The sequence below is a fragment of the Papaver somniferum genome, chromosome 6 (assembly GCF_003573695.1).
Source record: "Papaver somniferum cultivar HN1 chromosome 6, ASM357369v1, whole genome shotgun sequence".
Taxonomy (NCBI): Eukaryota; Viridiplantae; Streptophyta; class Magnoliopsida; order Ranunculales; family Papaveraceae; genus Papaver; species Papaver somniferum.
In genome coordinates this window covers 58337857-58348074 of record NC_039363.1, presented here as the reverse complement: position 1 = coordinate 58348074, position 10218 = coordinate 58337857, and the positions used below count along the sequence as shown (strand labels likewise).

At 37.8% G+C, this 10218-nt stretch overlaps 1 pseudogene; it reads right to left on the bottom strand.

Moving 5' to 3' along the window:
- Positions 1 to 2415: 2415 nt before the first annotated feature.
- On the bottom strand, positions 2416 to 7714 carry LOC113287669 (annotated as a pseudogene).
- Between the last annotated feature and the right edge of the window lie 2504 nt (positions 7715 to 10218).

Sequence of the window (10218 nt, the reverse complement as noted above, 5' to 3'; positions counted from 1 at the left end):
GAAATTTTCTCTTCTCATCAAAAAATACCCTTGAGTTGGGGTTGCTGCTTCTTTGTTTTGACTTCGCTTACGGTAAAAAAGGCCATGTGATTAAGTTCTCGCAGGGCCCTAATACGCACAGGATCGGCCGGCTCTACACTCGAGCACACAAAGCAAAGGAAGGAGCTCACCAATGGACATGGGATTCAATTCTGCAACATATCAGAACCGAGGTCTTTGTTTCCCGTAACAGAATATGGCTGATAAGAATGGCTACTATTATTAGGGGCAATCAAATGCCTTAACCGGAGTCCTCCTTCCATGACTACGGCTTATCCATCGGCGTTATCGAGGGGACAAGGTTCTGCATGGATCACTAAAACTCCGTAATATTAGGACTTTTTGAACTCTAGCTGCTCAGAACAAGATCCCTCTGCTGCCCCAGATATCCCCCTAGGGATCCAGAGAAAATAGAGAGATGAATCAATATTTCATGCGGAGAAGAGAGGGAACGGAAGTGTGGTCTGTAGATTTTCTGTATTGGACACAGGCGTACTCGTATTGGACACCCGTGGTGGTATTCATGCAATCATGCAACCCAGCAAGTCAATATAACCCAACTGTCACGCTAGGACTGGGCCTCCGCCATTTACTCCCTCTGTCCCACAAAAAATGTCCTCGCACTTTTGCCTATTTTTTGAACCCTGATTTTGGGCATACCAAAATCTTTCAAGGCATACAAAACAATAGTCCCATCTTGGGTGACCTTATAAGGGGTACCCTATGGGTAGTTCAATTACCTATATACCCTTAATATAAAAATTTAAAATCAGTTTTCTAATCAAAATCAGTTTCCCTTAACATCTCTTCTTCTTCTTCCTCCTCTAGCCGAACTCTTCCCCCTTCTGCGAAAAAAAATCATCATCGTGATTAATTGTCGATTCGTAAAAATTTGATCGTCGATTAAACTCAACCACATAATGACTCGTACAAAGAAAACTAGGGACTAGGCAAACCAAATCGTCTTCTAATCCATCAATTGAAGAAGAAGAAGAACCAATTGAAGATGAAGGTGTAGAAACTGAAAATCAACCACCAATTGAACCAGAAACTGAACCAACTGCATCTCCAACTCCGGAAATAAGGATAAGAAAGTAAGTTTTACAAACCCAATCTCCTATTTGTTGTTTTTCATCGATTAAATGACGGTTGCAGTGTTGGGTTCGGCTCAAAATTGAGTTGCATTTTTAGCCGAATTGTTCATCACAAAAGCTTCCTGTAAGTGTATATGAACAATTCGGCTTAAAATTTCATGAAATTTCAAGCCGAACCTAGTCACAGATAGAGATGCATAGGGGTTCGGCATATTCGATAATCATAATATGTGCCGAACCTAGCAGATTTATGAGGTTCGGCTATTACGATATTCTCAATATGTGCCGAACCAATAACAATATTTTAACCCAAAAAATAACAAATTGATGTTCGACTCATACGATTTTCGAAATATAAGCCGAACCAGTAATTATTATTTTTCTGGGCTATTCAGGATGTTGTTCGGCTCATAGATGTGAGCCGAACCGTTCATCAATTGGTAGATTCGGCTCATAGATGTGAGCCGAATCTCAACATGTTTCGCCGAACCATGATCAAAAAAATCATCTAAACAACCTTTTATAATTCTGAAAATTATCTTAATCACTAAACAAAATATTTAATCACTAATCAATATTACTAACACTAATCGTAAAGGGAAGATTTGCCATTAAAAAAAACTTGGGTTAAGGGTAATCTGATTTTGCTATTTCATAACTTTTTTTGTCTTCATGTGGTATGCCTTGCCCAAAATCAGGGTTCTATTTTTTGGGGAGAGATGGAGTATATGTTGTAAGAAGAAGAAAAAAATCAGCTGCCTCATTTTAAGACAAGGACAATGTGGGGCACCATCTAACAGCAAACCTTGATAAAATTGGGGATATCCAACAGCAGATGAGCAAAATGGATAGGGAATAATACATACTAAAGTCGCAAAGAAGGCATAAGTTGGAAGTATCATGATTTAAGAGAGTATATTCCTCGGTTAACAAGACTACAGATGAGACAGTACTTATAAACTCAGTCAAAACATTTAAACCAGTGCAGGACATGAGAGAAACTTCTGCTAAGAGAGTATATTCCTCGGTCAAGAGAACCACTTAGCTCATTTTAACAATAGCAGAACCGAAGTTAAGAGATGTGATAGGAAACAAAAGAATAACAAAATTGCTATATAAATCAACATTTTGCACAAAGTTATCAATTTGAACGAAAAAGAAGAAATTTTAATTTCCTCAAAAAATACTAAAACAAAATCATGATACCTTGCTTACATGCACTAGTAATACCAAACCCCCAGACTTGGAAATCCCAATACAAATAATCAATATACAAAGCTTCAATTAAAACTAGTTGAATAAATGATACTAAAGGCAAAACAAGTTTATCAGAAAACCTAAAATTACACATTCAATACAAACTAAGAAAAGGGCATACAAGTAAATGACAAAGCTATTTGGAAGAAAACGTAAGAACTCACCAAGGAACTGGAAAATCAGAATCCCAATGATCAGCGTGTTTTTGCCAAACCGTAAATAACCACAAAGCATATATAATCAAAGCTATTCCCGCCATTCCTATTAGTGAATTCACAATCTTCAAAAGTGATTGAAGACAACTCCTCATTACGCTTGCCATTGAATTCTCCTTCTTCAAATAAAATCTAGGGCTTTCGCCAAAACAACACTTCAGCTGATTCAGAAATACAAAAGCCCCAGATTTGTCAAAAGCCCCAGGCTCTGATACTATTCTAACACAGCTACAAATGTTACAATATCTAAAACTTGAAATCTTTCTTTTTTGATTTCCCATCCTTCTCGTGCATCTTTCTCTTCCTCTTCTTCTCATTCTGCACAAGTTCCATTAAATTTATGAGTGAAACAGGTGAATATATAAAACTACCGTGAAAATGGCAAAACTGCGGAGACATCAAACATACCTCAGCAACCATATCACTGAAATCCTCACGCTGGCTATGCTGTTTCTCTTCTTCCCTTGCTTCCTCGTACCTGCAACAGAGATCAAACATTAGCAAGATATTCCTGACAGAGCAAAATATTTCAGTCTTTTGACAACAATTTTTGTTACGGTTTCTCTCTTACTTGGCAGCCAAAACACCATCCAGGTTCTCCAACCCTTCCAATTCCTCTGGTTTGAAAGAGACATCAACTTTATCTGCCTTTTGACCACGGAGTAGATCAACCTGCGGAAGAACAACTAGTAAGTAGATGAATGACTAGGACTTAAACTCAATTCTATGAGTGAAAAATAACCAAACCAGCGGACCGTGTACTGCAGAGTGTCTCAGACCCCTAAATGGGATTAAACTTAAAAATGACTGGGCACCCGTATGAAAGAAAAAAGGATGTCATTTTCAGAACAAATTTTTTATTTAAAAAAATATACCGCAACTACAGTTGACCAGGAGTACAGAGCACGTTACCAAACAATTGTGTGTGGGAACAGACAAAAAGGATTACCCAGGTATCATACTTGGTTCCATCTCATAAACAGATAGTACATGTAGCCCAGCTTCATAGACATTGTTAAAACATAGTAGTGCTTAGAACTTTCAGATATTTGGTGCAATCAATATTACAATGAGCTAACCTACTACCCAGTGCACCATGCTAAATATCTAACATGCTTATAGCAGTCGATCAGAATAATTAGTTACATAACTTTGCTTTTGTTTGAAGTCTCCGCTATGTATATAGTTAGCTTTCCCTAGTAACATTTAAGATTTACTACTAAAGTAAGGATGGAAGAAAGGAGATAACAAATCAATACCCTTTTGGAAGCCGCTGCCTTTTCCTGTCCTCCAGCACCAACCACATACCTGGATCCAGAAATAAATGTTAAAAGACTTTTTCAAAATTATCCATGTACCCAAAGTATGAATCTAGAAAAGATCTATGACGAGTCAATTCAACAGAACTACGAAAATGACTATCAATGGTACAGAACAGTAAACTATTCTGTACAATTATTAGATAGTCAATGATACATACGTGTGTGTTGTCCCAAGCAAGGTTCCAGGAGCGATATTTTCTTCTTTTTCTTCAAGCACCTAAATAAGAAGGGGCACAAGAAGGTAAGCAAGAATACAAACAATGAGTTACGATGTAAGGACTGTGCAGAATATTTACTCACTTGGTACAGTTGTCTCTCAGGTTCTTTTCTCTGCTGCTTTCGTAGTTCAATAAAATCTGGTGTCTCCACACCAGTAGGAGTGCTGAAGAAAGAAAAAGCTCATTAGTACACATTATCCAGCACACGCTACCACTAACCATATTATGCAGAAGGCAGAGATTACCTTGACATACTCTCTCCAGCCTCGGATTTAGTACCTTCATCTATTTCCTCTTCTGGGGTATCTTCATCCCCAGAATCATCATCATCGTCGCTTTCTACCTCATCCTCCAAATCTCCCCAATGCTTGCTCCTATCAACAGGCTCTTCCTGAAAATTGCATCACACTCAAATAGTGAGCCAATAAGAAGACTACAGCTTTAAATCGTTGACCTTCCCGGGGAGAAAAGGTATCTGTTTTGTGTACTTCTTATTGAGAACATTAAACATGTCTAACGTTTTTCCGAATAACCAGACTCAGAATGCTAAAAATATTCTAAATACAAGTGAAGGTATAACATACTACCTCATAATTAAGTTGTTCCTGTTGTTGCACTCCAAAGACATCTCCATATAATGGACGCCCATACTATACAAAATATTGAGAAGAATTCCCATTGTTAACAAGCAATCTTCAAATTAGAGAAACAGAATCTAATAAAAAACTGAAGAGAAAAAAGTGAAACTCACTTCGTCAACAGGCGGTTTACCCCAACCCCCAGGATGATATCCAAAGCTAGCACCGGGAGGAATAGGAGCATTCAGGCCAGGAATTTTAAGATGTGGATAAGACGGAGGGGGGCCATATCTCTGTTTAATAATAAAAATAAGAGAGACCGTCTCAATTAATGAAATCAAGAAATGAAATCAAGAAGCTTGTAATACCAATTAATGAAATCAATAATATTATATTAGCTAAAATTGACCTGCATATTAATAAGCCATGGGGGGAGGCGCGCCCTCTGGCATACCAAGCGCTTCTTTTAAATCCTGTGACAGCATACCTGGCTTCATCTCTCGTAATTTCACCTGTATACACAATAAAATTACTGTAAATACAACTAGTAGATTGGTTTCTATGAACTCAAGTAGATTATCCACAGAACATATACCTCAAACTCTTTGCCTTCGTGATAGAGCTCGCCATGACTAGTAAGCTTAGGCTTGGTCTGATATTTAAAGAAGGCATCATGGAGGACCTGTATATGGTTACAGAAATCAGATGGTAAGAACATTATAATTAGAAAGAGAAAATGGTGCGCAATGTACAAGACTGGAATTTCTGTATAGAAGTGAAACAGCAAAGGAGAGAGACACGTAATAATTCATAGCGACGACTAGGAAAGAAGAATAAAAAGTTGCTCAAACCTGATAATCAATATCCATCTTTCCCATCTTTGGTTGCATTCGCTCACGTTGCTTCTGTTTCGACTTTTTGCTATCCTCTTTCTCAATGTATGCCTACATATGACATCATTGAAACCATTAATTAATGGAATATGAACTGAGAGAACATGACAAAGACTCGAAAGTACCATTATCTGGCTACACAAAGATGAAAGCAACAGAGTTATGTAACCATCTTCCAAAAGAAGGTCACTGGATTCTAACAGCTCAATACATTCTTCAAATATACATCACTGTTAAGAAAATAACTGATAGCATAATGGCTAGTAGCGCAAAAAGAACAAATGTCTCAAAATTGGATAACATTTAATCATTGCAGAAAACCAAAGCATCCAGTTATACCTGTCTGATTTTCTCGATTCCGGTTGCTGCAATGAAGTCAGGGAGTTGAAAAGGCTGTTTCTCAATACCACGTTTTCCCTGAAAAAATATATAAAAGATGGATTAGTGATTTTAGATACAGTGAACCTTTCTACTCCATACCAAAGCAGCCAATGGGAATAATTATTCAAACATAACATCGAACATAACCCGACGACCCAGCTCTCACCCAAACTTTTCTAGGCACCTTAGTTTGATGTATAAGTATAACTAATTAAATTGAACATCAAATGTAACCTGCCAACTCATAGCTCTCACTCAAACTTGTCTAGCCACCTTAGTTTGATATATAACAAAAAACCCACATAACCCCTAGCAAATATGTTAACAAATGAACAATTCAAAGATTCTCTCCGAAAAATACCACCTACTTCTGTCTCCATGATTGTTACAGCCAGTCCCCTGCAAGAACCACACATCCATATAAGAGGAGTGAAACCTTATAAATCTATTATTTTCGCTCACCCTCTTACATGAACCCCTCTTACAGTATTTAGCCCATTTATCATGCATGTATATACTAAGTAAACTATTATCTATGTCCAGTCGACCAGTCACCTGTAAGAATTTCCTCTTTTGACACCAATGTCTTGGCACAGGAACAGTATTCCGGTACGATTTGAGAAACACTAGCAACTTCGGGTCTGCTGCTGTTGCATCCCACACCTAATAATATGTGAAACATTTTTTGTCAAACAAAACGATACAACTGAATCCACCAAAAAGAAGAAGATATCATAATATCATACAGTATGCCATACCTCAACCACATCAGGCCTTGCGCATAATTGTTTCAGTTCAGCAATCTTCATCCTCTGTTGTAACTGAAACAGTTATGACATAAGCAATCATTAGAAGAAATACAAAAAAAAAATACATAAAATAAATAAGATCATACCATAAATATTAACAAAGTACCTTCTTCTTTTTATTTGAAACCCCTCCTTTCTCGTTCCCGTTGGCATCTTGCTCTTCTTCTTGATCTGAATCAGAGTCATCTTTCTTCTTCGTTACCTTTTTCTCCTCTTCATCCTTCTTATCATTATCCTATATAAATGACACCACAAACCCAACATCCAGAACCCAAAACAAATCAAAAACTGAAAACCAAAAAGAATAAAACGTCAATTCAAAATCTATGCATCAGCAGCTTCTTTAATGTTAAACTTCTCAAAGACGCTCTTCAACTCGGCGTAAGCATCCCCAAATTCAAGGTTCTCGGTAACATACTCAATTTCAACTTTTTCAAGAGGCTGTTAATTCTCGAATAATCAACACATTAGTAAACCCCAAAGCGAAGTATAATATAGGTATAACAAAAACCCTAAAACCCTAATCCAGAGAGTAATATCAACAAAAAAGAAGAAATAATTACCTGGTGTGGATCGGAGTTTTCTTTAGCGTTGTCATCACTATCATTATCAGTTTCAGTGATGTTATTTTGTTTCTTATTTTTCTTTTGCTTTCTCCTGCGTCTACGCTTTTCGCTCTCTTTAGATTTCTTGTTGGTGCTGTTTTGCTTTACATCTCCATTAGAGATGGAATTAGGGTTTCCAATCTCGACTGTCATTCCGCCAAGTCTGAAGAAGAAATTGAGCGAACAACGAAGGGAGTATATATTTAGAGAGAATTTGTTTCGTGATCTATCGCTCTACCAAAGCGAGCGATGGTGGGCGTGGGTGGAAACGACGAGATTACGAAACTACACCGCTATATTTATAGGGTAGAACTAGGTTCTTATAACGTAAGGCCGGTCTGGTAATCAGAAAAGCTAAGGGTGGAGCAAAATTGGTGTACCAAGGACCATCAAAATCTAGCCTCATGGCTGTTAATGGGAGTACCATATTGCTTGAGGTGTATCAATCCCTTACCAAAACATGTTTTGTCTTTTTTGCAATTTGGTACACTCCAAACAATATGGTATCCCCATTAGCAGCATTGTTAGTCATTGGATGTTGTTTTCGAGTCCCGTTAAGATTTTAAAAACTTCGTCCCTATCGAATCCTATGTCAAAGGAAACATGGACCAGATTGGTTCACCTTTATTGATCCACCCTGGCATTACCGGTCTGATAATTATTGGAGCATAAGGTCGGTTTGGTAAATTATTGAAGCAAGTACATTTTTGTATGAGTATTTTTTTTGGGACTACAAGAGAGGTTAGGCAGTTCCGATGGAACTCAACAGATAAAAAAAACTATAAAGTCAGGTGGAATGTCATTATGGGAAAAGCAGTGGGCAACTGGTGAAAAAACATGCGGTTGGACGAAATACGCGACGAGTATAGAAGGACCGCGAGCGGGCACAGAAGATCCGCGGACGGTTGGTGATGATCCACCAACGGTAAAAAGTCAACGGCTTTATAATAGGGTAAAAATTGATTCTGCTGAAAATGGTAAATTGAGTGTGTCAATGAGTAACGAATCTAAACCCTAAACAAAATGTACTGCACAGGAGTACTTTAGATTTGAAAGATCAATCTGTACAATTATGGCCTAAACCAAAAAATGGTCGTTCCAGTCTTGCTTCGGTCACAAAATGAAAGAAAGGTGTTGGTCTTAGGGAGGGAAGCAGAGAAGGTGCTGAGACCAGGACGATAAACTCTGCAAGGTGTGATTGTTTATGACTGAATTTCAGAAAAATGGAACTTGTTTGTCGGGCGGAAGCGATGTTCTCTGTATTCTGTGAATAATACTTGTTTGTTCTTTGTTATATCAAGTCATGATCGATCACCCTGATTTCTTAGGAAATGGGAGTTGTGAAGTAGTGGATGATAGACGCATTTATGTGTCTAATATAGCTCATTTGTATATATTGTTAGTACTCGATATTGTACTTATTTGGTTATTTTATGTATTTGTAGGTGTTTTTGGAAAATAATCTCTTGCGGAGAATTTGGCTAAAAATGTGGCATTTGGACCTCCGTTGATAACGTACCGGAAGCGCCTCAGAAGTGTACCGGAAGTATCCCAGAAATACCCCGGAGGAACCCCGAAAAAAAATGCGGAAAATGCCCCAGAGGACACTTGCTATACGGACCCTTGATTTTGGATAAGGGGTAACCTAATTACTAAGGGGTGACCCATTTCCAGGCATCTGCTAAAGGGAGACCAGCCACAGATAAGGGGAGGTCAACTTCTCAAATTCAAAAGAAAATTTTGGGGGAAAAAAGGCAGCAGCGTCAACAGTTTTGGATCAAGGATTTGAGCGACCTAGCAGGCGATTCAATGGGCAAATTTGGTACCCACGGACTCTACAAGACATAAGGGACCTGTTAGAAGCGATTAGACCCATCTAATTGGGCTGGATAAGTCAGAAAATCCACACAAAGTCAAGACAGTGCACACGGTCCCTGTTTAGGGTTTTGAATTGGTTTGAAAGATTTGGGAGAGATTCTTGCGTGGGATATACTTCAAAACAGTTGAGTTCAAGTCAGAGAAGATTTTGGGAGCAATAGAATAGCTCACAGACGCATACAAAGATCGACAGATGGAATTATTGTTCAAACTGCACGTGAAGAATAAGAGATTTATTCTCGAATTTGATCGAGTTTCTAGGGAATCTGAAGGCTATATAAGTGTTGGTTTACATCAAAGAAAGGTTAGAAACCTTTAGGAGAGATTAGAGTAGAGGCCTAGAGAAAGAATAGAGGAGAACGCTGCTGCTGCTGCTGCCATTAAAGCTTCTGAAGAACACGAAGAACAGACTCGCAGAGTCAGTCGTTCTTCAGCAGACTTATCATACCACTGTCGTTGTTTCACAGCAGTAATAGTTATCGTTTACAGCAGTCTTAAAACCATTACCCCTTTGTAACAGTGGCGCTGTAACACCACTACAGCGTTGCAAATTCTGTTTCATCTTATATTCATCAATAAAAACACCTATTTTAGCCATGAATTCATCTTGTGAGTGTGTTTGGGATGAGGAGCTAAACCCATTAGCCGAGACGACGGAGGAAGCCATTGGTCCTATTGATTGGTATAATTCTAATTTTTTATTTATTTGCAATATTATTATTTGATTATTTGCATGGAATTGAATTGAATATTAGTTTTTATTGAATAGTTGTGAATTATTTTGATGAAGCATGCTGGGTTTTAAAACTTTTGATGTTTTATACTTTGTGATTACAATTATTACTTCAAAAATATATTTGAGGCAAATATTAGAATTATTTTAAAGATAAATTGCATGAATATTATTAGAATTTACTATTTAATTGGTC